Source organism: Stenella coeruleoalba (genome assembly GCF_951394435.1).
Source record: "Stenella coeruleoalba genome assembly, chromosome: 5".
Lineage (NCBI taxonomy): Eukaryota > Metazoa > Chordata > Mammalia > Artiodactyla > Delphinidae > Stenella > Stenella coeruleoalba.
The window spans coordinates 76188329-76212890 of NC_137150.1; the positions used below are offsets into that span (position 1 = coordinate 76188329).

The 24562-nt window shown below is 39.4% G+C and overlaps 1 protein-coding gene across 4 annotated transcripts in view; it reads right to left on the minus strand.

Moving 5' to 3' along the window:
• Nucleotides 1-1154: 1154 nt before the first annotated feature.
• Nucleotides 1155-24562, minus strand: part of SEC22A (SEC22 homolog A, vesicle trafficking protein) — a 110172-nt gene continuing 86764 nt past the window's right edge. For all 4 annotated transcript variants that reach the window (XR_013828506.1, XR_013828507.1, XR_013828508.1 and 1 more), the window contains 3 exons: nt 24041-24248; nt 19408-19497; nt 1155-1558 (listed from right to left, as the gene is read on the minus strand). The gene's annotated coding sequence lies outside the window, so the exon portion shown is untranslated. The remainder of the gene's footprint in view (nt 1559-19407; nt 19498-24040; nt 24249-24562) is intronic.

The following is a 24562-nucleotide window of genomic DNA, read 5'->3' on the forward strand; positions in this document are numbered from 1 at the left end:
TTCTTCTAGGTTGTCCATTTTATTGGCATATAGTTGCTTGCAGTCATCGCTTATGATCCGTTGTATTTCTGTGGTGTCAGTTGTAACTTCTTTTTCATTTCTAATTTTATTGAATTGAGTTCTCTACTTTTTTTCTTGATGAGTCAGCTAAAGGTTTATCAATTTTATCTTTTCAAAGAACCAGCTCTTAGTTTAATTGATCTTTTTGATTTTCTTCATCTGTCATTTATTAATATTTCTGCTCTGATCTTTATGATTTCTTTCCTTCTACTAACTTTAGGTTTTGTTTGTTCTTCATCCTCTAGTGGCTTTAGGTAAAAGGTTAGGTTGTTGACAGGAGATTTTTCTTGTTTCCTGAGTTAAGGTTGTATTGCTGTAAACCTCCCTCTTAGAACTGCTTTTGCTGCATCCCATAGGTTTTGGATCATTGTGGTTTTTGTTTCCCTTTTAATAAACTTTTAAAATTCAAATATAACGTATTCCAAAAAGCATACAAATCATGAATGTACAAAGAACTTATACAAAGTTAACATACTCATGTAACTACCATCACAGTCAAGTACAAGAAAACTTCAGAAATTGACCTCATATACCATCCCATCAACTAATCTCCCTCCCTAAAGGTAGCCACTCTACTGACTCCTTACTCATATATTAGTTTTGCTTGTTTTTTTATTGGAGTATAGTTGATTTACAATGTTGTTACTTTCAGGTGTACAGCAAAGTGATTCAGTTATACATATTACATATATTCATTTGTTTTCAGATTTTCTCATATAGGTTATCACAGAATATTGAGTAGAATTCCCTGTGCTATAAAGTAGGGCCTTGCTGGTTATCTTATATATAATAGTGTGTGTATGTTTATTCCAAGCTTCTGATTTATCTCTCATCCCTCCATGGTTCCCCTTTTATAACTATAAGTTTGTCCTTGATATCTGTAAGTCTATTTCACTTTGGAAGTAAGTTTATTTGTATCATTTAAAAAAAATTAGATTCCACATATGAGTGACATCATATGGTATTTGTCTTTCTCTGTCTGACTTACTTCACTTTAAATATATTGGGCCACTCCCTTCTGTCCTGCAGAGTTTCTGCAGAAAAATCAGCTCATATCCTTATGGGGATTCCCTTGTATATTATTTGTTGCTTTTCCCTTGTTGCTTTTAATATTTTCTCTTTGTCTTTAATTTTTGTCAGTTTGATTAACATGGCCTCAGTGTGGTCCTCCTTCAGTTTATCCTGTATGGGACTCTCTACGCTTCCTGGACCCGTTCCATACTTGCTGGATTGGACCTTATGAGGTGCCACTTGTGACCCATTCCTCAGTGAAGGGAATTAAGAACGGAATTAAGACATGGATTCATCACACGCGCAGTAAGCTCATCTTGCAGAGATCAACAGAGCCACACATCTGTCTACAGGAAATGGAAACCATGTGGAAGGAGAGAACTTTGACAGATCATGCAAATCATGGCTGGTTTCAGACCCTGACACAGGCTTCTCCAAGTGGGCAAGTGAACCTCTAACAGTTCTTAAGTTGCTTTTCAGAAGGAAGCTGCAAGAAAGAAATTGAGGTGAACAGGATTGCTGCAGTGGTAACTTTGTAAAGTAAAACTTTTCAGAAGGCAATTTAAATATCAATAGCTTGTTAGTTACCAGAATGATTGTTTTCTTTTATTATGCTTCTGCTTTGTTTCTAACTTCCCAAGCTTGGAAGAACAATTCAATAATGAGGATTTCTCAGACTTTGGCAAAAGCAGGTAATCTCTCTAACTGTTGGATATGTCATCCAAAACTATTTTCTGTATTTGACATGCTGACCCCTGGGTTGTGCCTCTCATGAATTTTCAACCATCCCTAATGTCACTGTGACTTACAAAAAAAGTCCTCGGTTGTAACATATCAGGTTAGGCTAATCAACAGAATTTCCTGTCCCCTGTTTTTTTGACTAAGTTGAAATTTGGCCCTCAGATTTTAAAAAAAGACCTTTGTATACCTATATTTCCCAGCGTACGTCACTTCCATATTTAATATCAAAGTGTTTGAGCCAAACTAAGAATGACTGACAAAGTCCAATTTGTAAAGGTAAGACACTGGTCCCTAGCTTGACCATGTCCTAAAAGCTTAATAATAGGTCTGGCATTCTGTGTGCCCCCTCAGGATATGTCTTTTGTCTAAATTTTGATTACCAGTCTTGGGCCTATGAATGCCTTGACAGCTGACACATAGGTGGTATTTGATTACTGGGATTGTGGAAAGGGAATGTCGCCTGCCATTCCAGTTCAAGAATCAAGCTACCAGTCACGACAGCCACTGCCTGTTGCTCCCATGGTGTGCACTGAGGGGAATTCAGTATGGAAAAACAGGATGCATGTTGTGCTTTGGACGATGGCCCTATATAGTAAAGATGCATATCTAAGGGATAATTTGAATGAGCCCAGACTCCGAAGACCCCAAATAGCCAAAACAGTTTTTATTTTTTTTGAATTTTATTTTTTTTATACAGCAGGTTCTTATTAGTTATCCATTTTATACATATTAGTGTATATATGTTAATCCCAATCTCCCAATTCATCACACCACCCCCCCACCCCCACCACTTTCCCCGCTTGGTGTCCATACGTTTGTTCTCTGCATCTGTGTCTCAATTTCTGCCCTGCAAACCGGTTCATCTGTACCATTTTTCTAAGTTCCACATATGTGTCTGAATATACAGTATTTGTTTTTCTCTTTCTGACTTACTTCACTCTGTATGATAGTCTCTAGATCCATCCACGTCTCTACAAATGACCCAATTCTGTTCATTTTTATGGCTGAGTAATATTCCACTGTATATATGCACCACATCTTCTTTATCCATTCGTCTGTCTATGGGCATTTAGGTTGCTTCCATGTCCTGGCTATTGTAAATAGTGCTGCAATGAACATTGGGGTGCATGTGTCTTTTTGAATTACGGATTTCTCTGGGTATATGCCCAGTAGTGGGATTGCTGGGTCATATGGTAATTCTATTTTTAGCTTTTTAAGGAACCTCCATCCTGTTCTCCATAGTGGCTGTATCAATTTACATTCCCACCAACAGTGCAAGAAGGTTCCCTTTTCTCCACACCCTCTCCAGCATTTGATGTTTGTAGGTTTTCTGATGATGCCCATTCTAACTGGTGTGAGGTGATACCTCATTGTTGTTTTGATTTGTATTTCTCTAATAATTAGTGATGTTGAGCAGCTTTTCATGTGCTTCTTGGCCATCTGTATGTCTTCTTTGGAAAATGTCTATTTAGGTCTTCTGCCCATTTTTGGATTGGGTTGTTTGTTTTTCAATATTGAGCTGCATGAGCTGTTTATATATTTTGGAGATTAATCTTTTGTCTTTTGATTCGTTTGCTAATATTTTCTCCCATTCTGAGGGTTGTCTTTTCATCTTCTTTGTAGTTTCCTTTGCTGTGCAAAAGCTTTTAAGTTTCATTAGGTCCCATTTGTTTATTTTTTTTCCCATTACTCTAGGAGGTGGATCAAAAAAGATATTGCTGTGATTTATGACAAAGAGTGTTCTTCCTATGTTTTCCTCTAAGAGTTTTATAGTGTCCAGTCTCTAATCCATTTTGAGTTTATTTTTGTGTATGGTGTTAGGGAGTGTTCTAATTTCATTCTTTTACGTGTACCTGTCCAGTTTTCCCAGCACCACTTATTGAAGAGACTGTCTTTTCTCCATTGTATGTCCTTGCCTCCTTTGTCATAGATTAGTTGACCATAGGTGCGTGGGTTTATCTCTGGGCTTTCTATCCTGTTCCACTGACCTATATTTCTGTTTCTGTGCCAGTACCATATTGTCTTGATTACCATAGCTTTGTACTATAGTATGAAGTCAGGGAGTCTGATTCCTCCAGCTCAGTTTTTTTCCCTCCAGACCACTTTGGCTATTCAGGGTGTTTTGTGTCTCCATACAAATTTTAAGATTTTTTGTTCTAGTTCTGTAAAAAAAAAAAAAAAATGCTATTGGTAATTTGATAGGGATTGTATTGAATCTGTAGATTGCTTTGGGTAGTAGACTCATTTTCACAATATTGATTCTTCCAATCCAAGAACATGGTATATCTCTCCAACAGTTGGTATCATCTTTAATTTCTTTCATCACTATCTTATACTTTTCTGAGTATAGGTCTTTTACCTCCTGAGGTAGGTTTATTCCTAGGTATTTTATTCTCTTTGTTGCAATGGTGAATGCGATTGTTTCCTTAATTTCTCTTTCTGATCTTTTGTTGTTAGTGTATAGGAATGCAAGAGATTTCTGTGCATTAATTTTGTATCCTGTGACTTTACCAAATTCATTGATTAGCTCTAGTAGTTGGCTGGTGGCAACTTTAGGATTCTCTATGTATAGTATCATGTCATCTGCAAACAGTGACAGTTTTACTTCTTGCTTTCCAATCTGTATTCCTTTTATTATTTCTTTTTCTTCACTAATTGCTGTGTCTAGGACTTCCAAAGCTATGTTGAATAATAGTGGTGAGAGTGGACATCCTTGTTTTGTTCCTGATCTTAGAGGAAATGCTTTCAGTTTTTCACCATTGAGAATGATGTTTGCTGTGGGTTTGTCATGTACGGGCTTTATTATATTGAGGTAGGTTCCCTTTAGAACCACTTTCTGGAGAGTTTTTATCATAAAAGCGTGTTTAATTTTGTCAAAGGTTTTTCTACATCTATTGAGATGATCATATGGTTTTTATTCTTCAATTTGTTAATATGGTGTATCACACTAATTGATTTGTGTATATTGAAAAATCCTTGCATCCCTGGGATAAATTCCACTTAATCATGGTGTGATCCTTTTAATGTATTGTTTGATTCTGTTTGCTAGTATTTTGTTGAGGATTTTTGCATCTATATTCATCAGTGATATTGGTCGGTAATTTTCTTTTTTTTGTAGTATCTTTGTCTGGTTTTGGTATCAGGGTGATGGTGGCCTCAAAGAATGAGTTTGGGAGTGTTCCTTCCTCTGCAATTTTTTGGAAGAGTGTGAGAAAGACTGGTGTTAGCTCTTCTCTAAATGTTTGATAGAATTCACCTATGAAGCCATCTGGTCCTGGACTTTTGCTTGTTGGAAGATTTTTAATCACAGTTTCAATTTCATTACTTGTGATTGGTCTGTTCATATTTTCTATTTCTTCCTGGTTCACTCTTGGAAGGTTATACCTTTCTAAGAATTTGTCCATTTCTTCCAGGTTGTCCATTTTATTGGCACAGAGTTGCTTGTAGTAATCTCTTAGGATGCTTTGTATTTCTGCATTGTCTGTTGTAACTTCTTTTTCCTTACTAATTTTATTGATTTGAGTCTTCTCCCTCTTGATGAGTCTGGCTAATGGTTTATCAATTTTATCTTCTCAAAGAACAAACTTTTACTTTTATTTATCTTTGCTATTGTTTTCTTTGTTCCTATTTCATTTATTTCTGCTCTGATCTTTATATTTCTTTTTTTAACATCTTTACTGGGCTATAATTGCTTTACAATGGTGTGTTAGTTTCTGCTTTATAACAAAGTGAATCAGTTATACATATACATATGTTCCCATATCTCTTCCCTCTTGCGTCTCCCTCCCTCCCACCCTCCCCATCCCACCCCTTCAGGCGGTCACAAAGCACCAAGCTGATCTCCCTGTGGTATGTGGCTGCTTCCCACTAGCTATCTACCTTATGTTTGGTAGTGTATATATGTCCATGCCTCTCTCTTGCGTTGTCACAGCTCACCCTTCCCCCTCCCCATATCCTCAAGTCCATTCTCCAGTAGGTCTGTGTCTTTATTCCTGTCTTACCCCTAGGTTCTTCATGACTTTTTTTTTCCCTTAAATTCCATATATATGTGTTAGCATACAGTATTTGTCTCTCTCTTTCTGACTTACTTCACTCTGTATGACAGACTCTAGGTCTATCCACCTCACTACAAATAGCTCAATTTCGTTTATTTTTATGGCTGAGTAATATTCCATTGTATATATGTGCCACATCTTCTTTATCCATTCATCCGATGATGAGTACTTAGGTTGTTTCCATCTCCAGGCTATTGTAAACAGAGCTGCAATGAACATTTTGGTACATGACTCTTTTTGAATTATGGTTTTCTCAGGGTATATGCCCAGTAGTGGGATTGCTGGGTCATATGGTAGCTCTATTTGTAGTTTTTTTTTTTTTCATGTAGTACTTCTATGTTATTTATTTTTTTAAACATCTTTATTGGGGTATAATTGCTTTACAATGGTGTGTTAGTTTCTGCTTTATAACAAAGTGAATCAGTTATACATATACATATGTTCCCATATGTCTCCCCTCTTGCGTCTCCCTCCCTCCCACCCTCCCTATCCCACCCCTCCAGGCTGTCACAAAGCACCGAGCCAATATCCCTGTGCCATGCGGCTGCTTCCCACTACCTTACTACGTTTGTTAGTGTGTATATGTCCATGACTCTCTCTCGCCCTGTCACAGCTCACCCTTCCCCCTCCCCATATCCTCAAGTCTGTTCTCCAGTAGGTCTGCGTCTTTATTCCTGTCTTACCCCTAGATTCTTCATGACATTTTTTTTCTTAAATTCCATATATATGTGTTAGCATACGGTATTTGTCTTTTTCTTTCTGACTTACTTCACTCTGTATGACAGACTCTAGGTCTATCCACCTCATTACAAATAGCTCAATTTCGTTTATTTTTATGGCTAAGTAATATTCCATTGTATATATGTGCCACATCTTCTTTATCCATTCATCTGATGATGGGCACTTAGGTTGTTTCCATCTCTGGGCTATTGTAAATAGAGCTGCAATGAACATTTTGGTACATGACTCGTTTTGAATTTTGGTTTTCTCAGGGTATATGCCCAGTAGTGGGATTGCTGGGTCATATGGTAGTTCTATTTGTAGTTTTTTAAGGAACCTCCATACTGTTCTCCATAGTGGCTGAACCAATTCACATTCCCACCAGCAGTGCAAGAGTGTTCCCTTTTCTTCACACGCTCTCCAGCATTTATTGTTTCTAGATTTTTTGATGATGGCCATTCTGACTGGTGTGAGGCGATATCTCATTGTAGTTTTGATTTGCATTTGTCTAATGATTAATGATGTTGAGCATTCTTTCATGTGTTTGTTGGCAGTCTGTATATCTTCTTTGGAGAAATGTCTATTTAGGTCTTCTGCCCATTTTTGGATTGGGTTGTTTGTTTTTTTGTTATTAAGCTGCATGAGCTGCTTGTAAATTTTGGAGATTAATCCTTTGTCAGTTGCTTCATTTGCAAATATTTTCTCCCATTCTGAGGGTTGTCTTTTGGTCTTGTTTATGGTTTCCTTTGCTGTGCAAAAGCTTTGAAGTTTCACTAGGTCCCATTTGTTTATTTTTGTTTTTATTTCCATTTCTCTAGGAGGTGGGTCAAAAAGGATCTTGCTGGGATTTATGTCAGAGTGTTCTGCCTATGTTTTCCTCTAAGAGTTTGATAGTTTCTGGCCTTACATTTATGTCTTTAATCCATTTTGAGCTTATTTTGGTGTATGATGTTAGGGAGTGTTCTAATCTCATACTTTTACATGTACCTGTCCAGTTTTCCCAGCACCACTTATTGAAGAGGCTGTCCTTTCTCCACTGTACATTCCTGCCTCCTTTATCAAAGATAAGGTGACCATATGTGCGTGGGTTTATCTCTGGGCTTTCCATCCTGTTCCATTGATCTATCTTTCTGTTTTTGTGCCAGTACCATACTGTCTTGATTACTGTAGCTTTGTAGTCTGAAGTCAGGGAGCCTGATTCCTGCAGCTCCGTTTTTCGTTCTCAAGATTGCTTTGCCTATTCGGGGTCTTTTGTGTTTCCATACAAATTGTGAAATATTTTGTTCTAGTTCTGTAAAAAATGCCAGTGGTAGTTTGATAGGGATTGCATTGAATCTGTAGATGGCTTTGGGTAGTAGACTCATTTTCACAATGTTGATTCTTCCAATCCAAGAACATGGTATATCTCTCCATCTATTTGTATCATCTTTAATTTCTTTCATCAGTGTCTCATAATTTTCTTCATACAGGTCTTTTGTCTCCTTAGGTAGGTTTATTCCTAGACATTTTATTCTTTTTGTTGCAATGGTAAATGGGAGTGTTTTCTTGATTTCACTTTCAGATTTTTCATCATTAGTGTATAGGAATGCCAGAGATTTCTGTGCATTAATTTTGTATCCTGCAACTTTACCAAATTCATTGATTAGCTCTAGTAGTTTTCTGGTAGCATCTTCAGGATTCTCTATGTATAGTATCATGTCATCTGCAAAGAGTGACAGCTTTACTTCTTCTTTTCCGATTTGGATTCCTTTTATTTCCTTTTCTTCTCTGATTGCTGTGGCTAAAACTTCCAAAACTATATTGAATAACAGTGGTGAGAGTGGGCAACCTTGTCTTGTTCCTGATCTTAGTGGAAATGCTTTCAGTTTTTCACCATTGAGGAGGATGTTGGCTGTGGGTTTGTCATACATGGCCTTTATTATGTTGAGGAAAGTTCCCTCTATGCCTACTTTCTGCAGGGTTTTTATCATAAATGGGTGTTGAATTTTGTCAAAAGCTTTCTCTGCATCTATTGAGATGATCATATGGTTTTTCTCCTTCAATTTGTTAATATGGTGTATCACATTGATTTTGCGTATATTGAAGAATCCTTGCATTCCTGGAATAAACCCCACTTGATCATGGTGTATGATCCTTTTAATGTGCTGTTGGATTCTGTTTGCTAGTATTTTGTTGAGGATTTTTGCATCTGTGTTCATCAGTGATATTGGCCTGTAGTTTTCTTTCTTTGTGACATCCTTGTCTGGTTTTGGCATCAAGGTGATGGTGGCCTCGTAGAATGAATTTGGGAGTGTTCCTCCCTCTGCTATATTTTGGAAGAGTTTGAGAAGGATAGGTGTTAGCTCTTCTCTAAATGTTTGATAGAATTTGCCTGTGAAGCCATCTGGACCTGGGCTTTTGTTTGTTGGAAGATCTTTAATCACAGTTTCAATTTCACTGCTTGTGATTAGTCTGTTCATATTTTCTATTTCTTCCTGATTCAGTCTTGGCAGGTTGTGCATTTCTAAGAATTTGTCCATTTCTTCCAGGTTGTCCATTTTATTGGCATAGAGTTGCTTGTAGTAATCTCTCATGATCTTCTGTATTTCTGCAGTGTCAGTTGTTACTTCTCCTTTTTCATTTCTAATTCTAATGATTTGAGTCTTCTCCCTTTTTTTCTTGATGAGTCTGGCTAATGATTTATCTATTTTGTTTATCTTCTCAAAGAACCAGCTTTTAGTTTTACTGATCTTTGCTATTGTTTCCTTCATTTCTTTTTCATGTATTTCTGATCTGATTTTTATGATTTGTTTCCTTCTGCTAACTTTGGGGGTTTTTTGTTCTTCTTTCTCTAATTGCTTTAGGTGCAAGGTTTGGTTGTTTATTCGAGATGTTTCCTGTTTCTTAAGGTGGGCTTGTATTGCAATAAACTTCCCTCTTAGAACTGCTCTTGCTGCATCCCATAGGTTTTGGGTCGTCGTGTCTCCATTGTCATTTGTTTCTAGGTATTTTTTGATTTCCTCTTTGATTTCTTCAGTGATCACTTCGTTATTAAGTAGTGTATTGTTTAGCCTCCATGTGTTTGTATTTTTTACAGATCTTTTCCTGTAATTGATATCTAGTCTCATGGCATTGTGGTTGGAAAAGATACTTGATACAGTTTCAATTTTCTTAAATTTACCAAGGCTTGATTTGTGACCCAAGATATGATCTATCCTGGAGAATGTTCCATGAGCACTTGAGAAAAATGTGTATTCTGTTGTTTTTGGATGGAGTGTCCTATAAATATCAATTAAGTCCATCTTGTTTAATGTATCATTTAAAGCTTGTGTTTCCTTATTTATTTTCATTTTGGATGATCTGTCCATTGGTGAAAGTGGGGTGTTAAAGTCCCCTACTATGAATGTGTTACTGTTGATTTCCCCTTTTATGGCTGTTAGTATTTGCCTTATGTATTGAGGTGCTCCTATGTTGGGTGCATAAGTATTTACAATTGTTATATCTTCTTCTTGGATCAATCCCTTGATCATTATGTAGTGTCCTTCTTTGTCTCTTCTAATACTCTTTATTTTAAAGTCTATTTTGTCTGATATGAGAATTGCTACTCCAGCTTTCTTTTGGTTTCCATTTGCATGGAATATCTTTTTCCATCCCCTTACTTTCAGTCTGTATGTCTCTAGGTCTGAAGTGGGTCTCTTGTAGACAGCATGTATATGGGTCTTGTTTTTGTATCCATTCAGCCAATCTGTGTCTTTTGGTGGGAGCATTTAGTCCATTTACATTTAAGGTAATTATCAATATGTATGTTCCTATTCCCATTTTCTAAATTGTTTTGGGTTCGTTATTGTAGGTCTTTTCCTTCTCTTTGTTTCTTGCCTAGAGAAGTTCCTTTAGCATTTGTTGTAAAGCTGGTTTGGTGGTGCTGAACTCTCTCAGCTTTTGCTTGTCTGTAAAGGTTTTAATTTCTCCATCAAATCTGAATGAGATCCTTGCTGGGTAATCTTGGTTGCAGGTTTTTCTCCTTCATCACTTTCAGTATGTCCTGCCACTCCCTTCTGGCTTGCAGAGTTTCTGCTGAAAGATCAGCTGTTAACCTTATGGGGATTCCCTTGTGTGTTATTTGTTGTTTTTCCCTTGCTGCTTTTTTTTTTTTTTAACATCTTTATTGGGGTATAATTGCTTTACAATGGTGTGTTAGTTTCTGCTTTATAACAAAGTGAATCAGTTATACATATACATATGTTCCCATATCTCTTCCCTCTTGCGTCTCCCTCCCTCCCACCCTCCCTATCCCACCCCTCCAGGCTGTCACAAAGCACCGAGCCAATATCCCTGTGCCATGCAGCTGCTTCTCACTAGCTATCTATCTTACTACGTTTGTTAGTGTGTATATGTCCATGACTCTCTCTCGCCCTGTCACAGCTCACCCTTCCCCCTCCCCATAACCTCAAGTCCGTTCTCTAGGAGGTCTGCGTCTTTATTCCTGCCTTACTCCTAGGTTCTTCATGACATTTTGTTTTTCTTAAATTCCATATATATGTGTTAGCATACAGTATTTGTCTCTCTCTTTCTGACTTACTTCACTCTGTATGACAGACTCTAGGTCTATCCACCTCATTACAAATAGCTCAATTTCATTTCTTTTTATGGCTGAGTAATATTCCATTGTATATATGTGCCACATCTTCTTTATCCATTCATCTGATGATGGGCACTTAGGTTGTTTCCATCTCCGGGCTGTTGTAAATAGAGCTGCAATGAACATTTTGGTACATGACTCTTTGAATTTTGGTTTTCTCAGGGTATATGCCCAGTAGTGGGATTGCTGGGTCATATGGTAGTTCTATTTGTAGTTTTTTAAGGAACCTCCATACTGTTCTCCATAGTGGCTGAACCAATTCACATTCCCACCAGCAGTGCAAGAGTGTTCCCTTTTCTCCACACCGTCTCCAGCATTTATTGTTTCTAGATTTTTTGATGATGGCCATTCTGACTGGTGTGAGATGATATCTCATTGTAGTTTTAATTTGCATTTCCCTAATGATTAATGATGTTGAGCATTCTTTCATGTGTTTGTTGGCAGTCTGTATATCTTCTTTGGAGAAATGTCTATTTAGGTCTTCTGCCCATTTTTGGATTGGGTTGTTTGTTTTTTTGTTATTGAGCTGCATGAGCTGCTTGTAAATTTTGGAGATTAATCCTTTGTCGGTGGTACGCGGGCCTCTGACTGTTGTGGCCTCTCCCGTTGTGGAGCACAGGCTCCGGACACGCAGGCTCAGTGGCCATGGCTCACAGGCCCAGCCGCTCCGTGGCATGTGGGGTCTTCCCGGACCGGGGCATGAACCCGTGTCCCCTGCATCAGCAGGCGGACTCAACCACTGCGCCACCAGGGAAGCCCCCTTGCTGCTTTTAATATGCTTTCTTTGTATTTAATTTTTGACAGTTTGATTAATATGTGTCCTGGTGTATTTCTCCTTGGATTTATCCTGTATGGGACTCTCTGTGCTTCCTGGACTTGATTAACTATTTCCTTTCCCATATTAGGGAAGTTGTCAACTATAATCTCTTCAAATATTTTCTCAGTCCCTTTCTTTTTCTCTTCTTCTTCTGGAACCCCTATAATTCAAATGTTGGTGCGTTTAATGTTGTCCCAGAGGTCTCTGAGACTGTCCTCAGTTCTTTTCATTCTCTTTTCTTTATTCTGCTCTGCAGTAGTTATTTCCACTATTTTATCTTCCAGGTCACTTATCAGTTATTCTGCTATTGATCCCATCTAGAGTAGTTTTAATTTCATTTATTGTGTTGTTCATCGTTGTTTGTTTCATCTTTAGTTCTTCTAGGTCCTTGTTAAATGTTTCTTGCATTTTGTCTTGTCTATTTCCAAGATTTTGGATCTTTACTATCATTATTCTGAATTCTTTTTCAGGTAGACTGCCTATTTCCTCTTCATTTGTTAGGTTTTGTGGGTTTTTATCTGGCTCCTTCATCTGCTGTGTGTTCTTCTGTCTTCTCATTTTGCTTATCTTACTGTGTTTGGGGTCTCCTTTTTGCAGGCTGCAGGTTCATAGTTGCCGTTGTTTTTGATGTCTGTCCCCAGTGATTAAGGTTGGTTCAGTGGGTTGTGTAGGCTTCCTGGTGGAGGGGACTAGTGCCTGTGTTCTGGTGGATGAGGCTGGATCTTGTCTCTCTGGTGGGCAGGTACACGTCTGGTGGTGTGTTTTGGGGTGTCTGTGGACTTATTATGATTTTAGGCAGCCTCTCTGCTAATGGGTGGGGTTGTGTTCCTGTTTTGCTAGTTGTTTGGCATAGGGTGTCCCGCACTGTAGCTTGCTGGTCGTTGAGTGAAGCTGGGTGTTGGTGTTGAGATGGAGATCTCTGGGAGATTTTCGCCATTTGATATTATGTGGAGCTGGGAGGTCTCTTGTGGACCAGTGTCCTGAAGTTGGCTCTCCCACCTCAGAGGCACAGCACTGACTCCTGGCTGCAGCACCAAGAGCCTTTCATCCACATGGCTCAGAATAAAAAGGAGAAAAAGTAGAGAGAAAGAATTAGTAGAAGTAGAAAGAAAGAAAGAAAGGGAAGGAAGGAAGAAAGAAGGAAAGAAGGAAAGAAAGGAGGGAGGGAGGGAGGGTTGGTGGCGGGAAGGAAGGAGGGAAGGAAGGAAAAAACAGAGAAAGAAAGAAGATAAAGTAAAATAAAAATATAATAAAGTTATTAAATTAAAAAATAATTGTTAAGGAAAAAAGGACAGATAGAACCTTAGGACAAGTGGTAGAAGCAAAGCTATACAGACAAAATCTCACAGAGAAGCATACACATACACACTCACAAAAAGAGGAAAAGGGGAAAAAATCATAAATCTTGCTCTCAAAGTCCACCTCCTCAATTTGGGATCATTTGTTGTCTAAAGGAGGGAAGGAAGGAAAGAAAGAAAGAAAGAAGATAAAGTAAAATAAAATAATTAAAATTAAGAAAAAATTATTTTAAAAAAAGGACGGATAGAACCCTAGGACAAATGGTGGAAGCAAAGCTATACAGACAAAATCTCACAGAGAAGCATACACATACACACTCACAAAAAGAGGAAAAGGGGAAATAATCTTAAAATCTTGCTCTCAAAGTCCACCTCCTCAATTTGGGATGACCCGTTGTCTATTCATGTGTTTCACAGATGCAGGGTACATCAAGTTGATTGTGGAGCTTTAATCCGCTGCTTCTGAGGCTGCTGGGAGAGATTTCCCTTTCTCTTCTTTGTTCTCACAGCTCCCAGGGGCTCAGCTTTGGATTTGGCCCCGCCTCTGCGTGTAGGTCGCTGGAGGGCGTCTGTTGTTTGCTCAGACAGGATGGGCTTAAAGGAGCCGCTGATTCGGGGGCTCTGGCTCACTCAGGCCAGGGGGAGGGAGGGGCGCGGAGTGCAGGGCGAGCTTGCGGCGGCAGAGGCCGGCATGACGTTGCACCAGCCTGAGGCCCGCCGTGCGTTCTCCTGGGGAAGTTGTCCCTGCATCCCAGGAACCTGGCAGTGGTGGGCTGCACAGGCTCCCTGGAAGAGGGGTGTGGACAGTGACCTGTGCTCGTACACAGGCCCCTTGGTGGAGGCAGCAGCAGCCTTAGCGTCTCCCGCCCATCTCTGGGGGCCGCGCTTTTAGCCGTGGCTCGCACCTGTCTCTGGGGTCCGCGTTTTTAGCCGTGGCTCGCGCCTGTCTCTGGGGTTTGCGCTTTTAGCCGCCGTTCGCGCCCATCTCTGGAGTTCCTTTAAGCAGCGCTCTTAATCCCCTCTCCTCGCGCACCAGGAAACAAAGAGGGAAGAAAAAGTCTCTTGCCTCTTCGGCAGCTCCATACCTTTTCCCGGACTCCCTTCTGGCTAGCCGTGGTGCACTAACCCCTTCAGGCTGTGTTCACGCAGCCAACCCCAGTCCTCTCCCTGCGCTCCCACCAAAGCCAGAGCCTCAGCCGCCCCGGGTGGGTGAGCAGACAAGCCTCTCGGGCTGGTGAGTGCCGGTCGGTACCGATCCTCTGTGCAGGAATCTCCCCGCTTTGCCCTCCGCACCCCTGTTGCTGTGCTCTCCACTGCGGCTCCAAAGCTCCCCCCTCCGCCACCCGCAGTCTCCGCCTGCGAAGGGGCTTCCTAGCGCGTGGAAACCTTTCCTCCTTCACAGCTCCCTCCCACTGGTGCAGGTCCCATCCCTATTCTTTTGTCTCTGTTTTTTCTTTTTTTCTTTTGCCCTACCCAGGTACGTGGGGAGTTTCTTGCCTTTTGGGAGGTCTGAGGTCTTCTGCCAGCATTCAGTAGGTGTTCTGTAGGAGTTGCTCCACGTGTAGATGTATTTCTGGTGTGTCTGTGGGGAGGAAGGTGATCTCCGCATCTTACTCTTCTGCCATCTTCCCCTCCACTTATGATTTCTTTCCTTCTACTAACTTTGGGTTTTGTTTGTTCTTCTTTCTCTAGTTCCTTTAGGTCTAAGGTTAGATTGTTTGAGATATTTGTTGTTTCTTGCGGTAGGATTGTATTGCTATAAACTTCCCTCTTAGAACTGCTTTTGGTGCATCCCATAGGTTTTGGATCGTCGTGTTTTCATTGTTATTTGTCTCTAGGTATTTTATTTCCTCTGATTTCTTCACTGATCTCTTGGTTATGTAGTAATGTATTGTTAACCTCCATGTGTTTGTGTTTTTTATGTTTTTTCCCTTGTAACTAATTCCTAATCTCATAGTGTTGTGGTCAGAAAAGATGCTTGATATGATTTCAATTTTCTTAAATTTATTGAGGCTTGATTTTGACCCAAGATGTGATCTATCCTGGAGAATGTTCCATGTGTACTTGAGAAGAAAGTATAATCTGCTGTTTGGGGATGGAATGTCTTATAAATATCAATTAAATCATCTGGTCTACTGTGTCCTTTAAAGTTTGTGTTTCCTTATTAATTTTCTGTTTGGATGATCTGTCCATTGTGTGAGTGAGGTGTTAAAGTCCCCCACTATTATTGTGTTACTGTCGATTTCCTCTTTTATAGCTGTTAGCAGTTGCCTTACGTATTGAGGTGCTCCTATGTTGGGTGCATATATTGATTGTTATATCTTCTTGAATTGATCCCTTGATCATTATGTAGTGTCCTTCCTTGTCTCTTGTAACATTCTTTATTTTAAAGTCTGTTTTATCTGATATGAGTATTGCTACTCCAGCTTTCTTGTGAGTTCCATTTGCATGGAATATCTTTTTCCATCCTGTCACTTTCATTCTGTATGTATTCCTAGGTCTGAAATGGGTCTCTTGTAGACAGTATATGGGTCTTGTTTTGTATCCATTCAGTGAACCTGTGTCTTTTGGTTGGAGCCTTTAATCCATTCACGTTTAAGGTAATTATCAATATATATGTTCCTATGACCATTTTCTTAATTGTTTTGGGTTTTTGTAGGTCCTTTTCTTCTCTTGTGTTTCCCACTTAGAGAAGTTCCTTTAGCATTTGTTGTAGAGCTGTTTTGGTGGTGCTGAATTCTCTTAGCTTTTTAAAGCTTTTGATTTCTCCATCGAATCTGAATGAGATCCTTGCTGGGTAGAGTAATCTTAGTTGTAGCTTCTTCCCTTTCCTCACTTTAAATATGTCATGTCACTCCCTTCTGGCTTGTAGAGTTTCTGCTGAGAAATCAGCTGTTAACCTTACGGGAGTTTCCTTGTATGTTTTTTGTTTTTTCCTTGCTGCTTTCAATGATTTTTCTTTGTCTTTAATTTTTGCCAATTTGATTACTATGTTTCTTGGCATTTTTCTCCTTGGGTTTATTCTGTATGGGACTCTCTGTGCTTCCTGGACGTGGGTGGCTATTTCCTTTCCCATGTTAGGGAAGTTTCCGAGTATAATCTCTTCAAATATTTTCTCAGGTCCTTTCTCTCTTCTCCTTCTGGGACCCCTATAATGCAAATGTTGTTGTGTTTAATGTTGTCCCAGAGGTCTGTTAGGCTGTCTTCATTTCTTTTCATTTTTTCTTTATTCTGACTTGCAGCAGTGAATTCCACCATTCTGTCTTCCAGGTCACTTATCCGTACTTCTGTCTCAGTTAATCTGCTGTTGAATCCTTCTAGTGTATTTTTCATTTAAGTTATTGTATTGTTCATCTCTGTTCTTTAAGTCTTCTAGGTCTTTGTTAAACATTTCTTGCATCTTCTCGATCTATGTTTCCATTCTTTTTCCGAGGTCCTGGATCATCTTCACTATCGTTATTCTGAATTCTTTTTCTGGAAGGTTACCTATCTCCACTTCATTTAGTTGTTTTTCTGGGGTTTTATCTTGTTCCTTCATCTGGTACATAGCCCTCTCCCTTTTCATCTTGTCTGTCTTTCTGTGAATGTGGTTTTTGTTCCACAGGCTGCAGGATTGTAGTTCTTCTTGCTTCTGCTGTCTGCCCTCTGGTGGATGGGCTATCTAAGAGGCCTGTGCAAGTTTCCTGATGGGAGGGACTGGTGGTGGGTAGAGCTGGCTGTTGCTCTGGTGGGCAGAGCTCAGTAAAACTGTAATCTGCTTGTCCGCTGATGGGTGGGGCTGGATTCCCTCCCTGTTGGTTGTTTCGTCTGAGGTGACCCAACACTGGAGCCTACGTGGGCTGTTTGTTGGGGCTAATGGCAGACTCTGGGAGGGCTCATGCCAAGGGTTACTTCCCAGAACTTCTGCTGCCAGTGTCCTTGTCCTCATGATGAGACACAGCCACCCCCCACCTCTGCAGGATACCATCCAACACTAGCAGGTAGGTCTGGTTCAGTCTCTTATGGGGTCACTGCTCCTTCCCCTTTGTCCTGATGCGCACATTATTGTGTTTGTGCCCTCCACGAGTGGAGTCTCTGTTTCCCCCAGTCCTGTTGATGTCCTGCAATGAAATCCTGATAGCCTTCAAAGTCTGACTCTCTAGGATTTCCTCCTCCTGTTGCCAGATCCCCAGGTTGGGGGATGTGGGGCTCAGAACCTTGATGTGGGGCTCAGAACCTTCACTCCAGTGGGTGGACTTCTGTGGTATAAAAGTGTTCTACATTTTGTGAGTCATCCACCCAGTAGTTTTGTGATTGCACCCCTCCTACCATCTCATTGTGGCTTCTCCTTTGTCTTTGGATGTGGGGTATCTTTTTTAGTGAGGTAGTGTCTTCCTGTCGATGATTGTTCAGCAGTTCGTTGTGATTCTGGTGCTCTCACAAGAGGGAGTGAGAGCATGTCCTTCTACTCCACCATCTTGAACCAATCCAGCCAAAACAATTTTTAAAGAACAACTCGAATCACACTTCCTGACTTCAGACTATACAAAGAAGCTACAGCAATCAAAACAGTATGGTACTAGCACAAAAACACACAGATAAATGGAACAGAATAGACAGCCCAGAAATAAACCCACGTACCTATGGTCAATTAATCTACAACAAAAGAAGCAAGCATACATACTGGAAAAGAGTCTCTTCAACAAGTGGTACTGGGAAAACTGGACAGCTATATGTAAGAGAAATGAAAGCATTTTCTCAAACCATCTACAAAAACTCAAAATAGATTAATACCTAAATGTAAGACCTGAAACCATAGAACTTCTAAAAGAGAACATAGGTAGAAAGAACACTCTAACATAGATCCGAAAAAAATTTTGCTACAATTTGTCTTATAAGGCAAAAGACACAAAAGCAAAAATTAATGGGACCTAATTAAAGCTTTTGCACAGCAAAGGAAACCATTAATGAAAATAAGATCCTACTGAATGCAAGAAAAATACCTGCAAATGATATGTCCAATAAGGGGTTAATATCTAAAGGATATGAATAGCTTATACAACTCAAGATCAAAAAAACCAATTAAAAAATAGGCAGAAGACCTGAATAGACATTGTTCCAAAAAAGATATACAGATGGCCCACAGGCATATGAAAAGATGCTCAACATCGCTAACCACCAGGAAAATGCAAATCAAAAACACAATGAGATATCACCTCACACCTGTCAGAATGGCTCTCCTCAAAAAGAACACAAACAACAAATGCTGGCAAGAATGTGGAGAAAACAGAACCCCACCCAACAACTTGTAAGCACCAGTGTTGTGATGCCTCAGGCCAAACCACCAATTGGGCAGGGACACAGTCCCACCCATCAGCAGTAAGGCTGCCTAAAGGCTTCCTGAGCCCATAGCCACCTCTAGACACATCCACAGACACAGCCCTGCCCACCAGAGGGCCAAGACCCAGCTCCACCCACTATTGGTCAGGCACCGGCCCTACTCTCGAGGAAGCCTTCACTAGCCTCTAAATCAGCCTCACCCACCAGGGGTCAGACACCAGACACAGGAAAATTACAATCCAGCAGCCTGTAGACCCAGGTACCCACAGCAGGCCAGACCCTACTCTGTGACCATCTGGGCCCTGTCCACTAGCAGACCAATGCAAGCTTCAGGACACCCCAGACCCCACATTCAACTGTGTTAGAAATTGCCCTAACAGTATCCACCACCCCAACAATCTGAAATGAGCTCTGGGATCCCTGGGCCCTGCAGCCAGATTCCAAGAACCAGCTCTACCTGCCAGCAGTCCAGCACTAACCCCAGGATCTGGCTTCACCTGCCAGTGGGTGGACAGCAGCCCGAGTCTTCCAGACCCTGACTCTGCCCACCACTGAGCCAGCACTAGCCCCAGGGCCCCCTAGGGTTCTGCAGCCAGCTGCCTTGTGCCCAGGTCCTGCTAAGCAGCAGCCAGCAGCATCCACCCAAAGAAGGGACTGGCAACCAACCAGGCTAAGGGCCAACCAAGCCTACCAGAATGCCCACCTAGTCACCTGCCAAAACAGAAGGACCCACACAGCCCTCTTAGGGGGAACCCCTAGAGCATATACCTTGGGTGACGAGAGGGGAGTGCACTGCTGGGGCTCATAGGACGTCTCCTACAGAATGCCACTTCTCCAAGGTTGAGGCACATAACTAACCTACACATACATAAAAATACAAATAGCAACTTAGGCAAAATGAGGTGGCACAGGAACATGTTCCAGACAAAAGAACAAGCTAAAACCCCAGAACAACAAAGTGAAGGGGAGACAGACAATCTACCCAAGAAGGAGTTCAGAGTAATGATCATAAAGATGATCAAAGAACTTGGGAAAATAATGAATGCACAGCAGTAAGTCAGAAATTATCAATAAAGAGTTAGAAAATATAAAGAGCAACTAGCCAGAGATGGAGAATACAATAACTGAAATGAAAAATACACTAGAAGGAATCAATAATAGATAAATGATACAAAGGAACAGATCAGTGAGCTGGAAAACAGTACTGGAAATCGCTGTCATCAAACAGAAAAAAGAATGAAAAGAAATGTGGACAGTTTAAGAGATCTCTGGGACAACATCAAGCGCACTAATATTTGCATTATAGCTGTTCCAAAAGGATATGAGAGAAAAGACCTAAGAAAATATTTGAAGACATAATAGCTGAAAACATCCCTAACCTGGGAAAGGAAACAGTCACCCAAGCCCATGAAGCAGAGAGTCCCATACAGGATGAACCCAAAGAGGAACACACCACAACATGTAATTAAAATGACAAAAATTAAAGATTAAGAGAATATTAAAAGCAGCAAGGGAAAAGCAACAAATAACATACAGGAAATGCCCATAATGCTATCAGCTGATTTTTTTAGCAGAAACTCTGCAGGCCAAAAGGGAGTGGCATGATTATTTAACATGATGAAAGGGAAAAACCTACATCCAAGAATATTCTACCCAGCAAAGCTCTTGTTCAGATTTGATGGAGAGATCAAAATCTTTACAGACAAGCAAAAGCTAAGAGTTCACCACCAAACCAGCTTTACAACAAATGTTAAAGGAACTTCTCTAGGTGAAAAAGAAAATGCCACAACTAGAAAGAAGAAAATTATGAAATGAAAAAGCTCACCAGTAAAGGCAAACATACAGTAAAGTTAGGAAATCATCAATATACAAAGCTAATAGGGAGGTTAAAAGACAAAAATAGTAAAAATCATCTATCTCCTCAATAAGAAGGGATACACAAAACAATTAGATGTAAAATATATCAAAGGGATTTTTAAATGCATTTGAAATTAAGAGATCAGCAACTTAAAACAATTATACATACACACACACACACGCACACACACACACACACACACACACACATATATATATAGACAGCTATACAGATACTTCCTACCAAAAATCTATAATATATATACACACAACAAAGAAAAAGCAATCCAAGCATAACACTAAAGATAGTCATCAAATCATAAGAGAAAAGAAAAAAAGAAAAAGGGGGAGAAAAGACCTAGAAAAACAAATCCAAAACGATTAACATGGCAATAGTAACATACATATTGATAATTACCTTAGATGTAAACGGACTAAATGCTCCAACTCAAAAGACAAAGAGTGGCTGAATGGATACAAAAACAAGACCTGTATATATGCTGCCTACAAGAGACTCACTTCAGACCTAGAGACACATACAGACTGAAAGTGAGGGGATAGCAAAATGTTTTCCATGCAAATGGAAATCAAAGCTAGAGTAGGAATACTTATATCAGACAAAATAGACTTTAAAATAAAGACTGTTATAAGAATCAAAGCACACTACAAGATGATCAAGGGATCAATCCAAGAAGAAGCTATAACAAATCCAAGAAGCTATAAATATATATGCACCCAACATAGGAATACAACAATATATAAGGCAAATATTAACAGACATAAAAGGAGAAATTGACAGTAACACAATAATAGTGGGGGACTCTTAACATCCCACTTACATCAATGGACAGATCATCCAGACAGAAAATCAATAAAGAAACACAGGCCATAAATAACACATTAGACCAAATGGACTTAATTGATATTTATAGAGCAGTCCATCTGAAAGCAGCAGAATACACATTCTTTTCAAGGGCACATGGAACGTTCTCCAGGATAGATCACATGCTAGGCCACAAAACAAGACTCAGTAAATTTAAGAAAACTGAAATCATATCAAGCATCTTTTTCAAACACAATGCTATGAGACTAGAAATCAACTACAAGAAAAAAATTGTAAGAAAACACAAACACATGGAGCCTAAACAAATATGCTACTAAACAACTAATGAATCACTGAAGAAATCAAAGAGGAAATTAAAAAGTACCTAGAGATAAATGAAAATGAAAACATGATGATCCAAAACCTATGGGAGGCAGCAAAAACAGTTTTAAGAGGGAAGCTTATAGTGATACAATCTTACCTCAGGAAACAAGAAAAATCTCCAGTCAACAACCTACCTTTACACCTAAAAGCAACTAGAAAAAGAAGAACAAACACAACCCAAAGTTAGTAGAAGGAAAAAGATCATAAAGATCAGAGCAGAAATAAATAAAATAGAGACTAAAAATACAATAGAAAAGATCAATTAAACTAAAAGCTGGTTCTTTGAAAAGATAAACAAAATTGATAAGCCTTTATCCAGACTCATCAGAAAAAAAGGGAAAGGGCTCAAATCAATAAAATCAGAAATGAAAAAGTTACAACCAACACTACAGAAATAGAAAAGATCATAACAGACTACTACGAACAACTACATGCCAATAAAATGGACAACTTAGAAGAAATAGAAAAATTCATAGAAAGGTACAATCTTCTAAGACTGAACTAGGAAGAAACAGAAAATACGAAGAGACCAATTACCAGTAATGAAATTTAATCAGTAATTTAAAAACTCCCAATACACAAAAGTTCATGACCAGATTGCTTCACAGGTGTATGATACAAAACATTTAGAGAAGAGTTAAAACCTATCCTTCTCAAACTATTCCAAAGAATTGGGAACACTTCCCAACTCATTCTATATGGCCACCATCACCCTGACAAAGATATCAAAAATCAAGAAAATTACAGGCCAATATCACTGATGAACATAGTTGCAAAAATCCTCAACAAAATACTAGCAAACTGAATCTAACAATACATTAAAAGGATCATACACCATGATCAAGTGGGGTTTATCCCAAGGACGCAGTATCTGCAAATCCATCAATGTGATACACCATATTAACAAACTGAAAAATCAAAACCATATGATCATCTCAATAGATGCAGAAAAAACTTTCACTAAAATTCAACATCCATTTCTGATAAAAACTCTCCAGAAAGCAGGCATAGAGGGAACATACCTCAACATAATAAAGACCATATATGACAAATCCACAGCTAACATCATATTCAACAGTGAAAAGCTGAAAGCATTTCCTCTATGATCAGGAACAAGACAAGGATGTCCACTCTCACCACTTTTATTCAACATAGTTTTGGAAGTTCTAGCCATGGCAATTACAGAAGAAAAAGAAATAAAAGGAATCTAAGTTGGAAAAGAAGTAAAACTGTCATTGTTTGCAGATGACACGATACTAAACATATAAAATCCTAAAGATAACACCAGAAAACTACTAGAGCTCATCAATGAATGTGGTAAAGTTGCAGGATACAAAATTAATATACAGAAATCTGTTGCATTTCTATACACTAACAATGAACTATCAGAAGGATAAATTAAGGAAACAATCCCATTTACCATCACATCAAAAAGAATAAAATACCTAGGAATAAACCTACCTAAGGAAGCAAAAGACCTGTGCTCCAAAAACTATAAGACATTGATGAAAGAAATGGAAGATGACACAAACAGAAAGATACACTGTGTTCTTGGATTGGAAGAATCAGTATTGTTAAAATGACCACACTAGACTACCCAAGGCAATCTACAGGTTCAATGCAATCCCTATCAAAATACCAATGGCATTTTTCACAGAACTAGAACAAAAATTTAAAAAATTTGTATGGAAACACAAAAGACCCTGAATAGCCAAAACAATCTTGAGAAAGAAGAATTGAGCTGGAGGAATCAGGCTCCCTGACTTTAGACTACACTACAAAGCTACAGTAATCAAAAAGTTTGGTACTGGCACAAAAACAGACACATGGATCAATGGAACAGAACAGAAAGCCTAAAAGTAAATCCATGCACTTATGGTCAATTAATCAATGAGAAAGGAGACAAGAATATACAAGGAGAAAAGACAGCCTCTTCAATAAGTGGTGCTGGGAAAACTGGACAGCTACATGTAAAACAATGAAATTAGAACATTCTCTAACATCATATACAAAAATAAAATCAAAATGTGTTAAAGACCTAAATATAAGGCCGGACACTATAAAACTCTTAGAGGAGAACATAGGCAGAACACTCTTTACAAATTGCAGTGATGTTGTTTTTTGGATCTGTCTCCTAAAGTAAAGGAAATAAAAGCAAAATAAACAAAGAGGAGCTAATTAAACTTAAAAACCTTTTGCACAGCAAAGAAAACCTTTGAGAAAATGAGAAGATAACCTACTGAATGGAAGAAAATATTTGCAAATGATAATCCGATAAGGGACTAATTTCTACACATATAAACAGCTCATACAATGCAATATCAAAAAAAGAAAAACCTGATTAAAAAATGAGCAGAGGGCTTCCTTGGTGGTGCAGTGGTTGAGCGTCTGCCTGCTGATGCAGGGGACATGGGTTCGTGCCCTGGTCCGGGAAGATCCCACATGCCACGGAGCGGCTGGGCCTGTGAGCTATGGCTGCTGAGCCTGCGCGTCCAGAGCCTGTGCTCTGCAATGGGAGAGGCCACAACAGTGAGAGGCCCACGTACTGCCAAAAAAAAAAAAAGCAGAAGAACTGATTAGACATTTTTCCAAAGAGGAAATACAGATGGTCAACAGGCACATGAAAAGATGCTCAACATTGCTAATCATCAGGGAAGTGCAAGTCAAAACCACAATGAGATATCACCTCACACCTGTCAGAACAGCTATCCTCAAAAAGAACACAAATAACAAATGTTGGCAAGGATGTGGAGAAAAGGGAACCCTGGTATACTGTTGGTGGGAATGTAAATTGGTGCAGCCGCTGTGGAAAACAGGAGTGAGGTTCCTCAAATAACAAAAACAGAACTACCATATGAC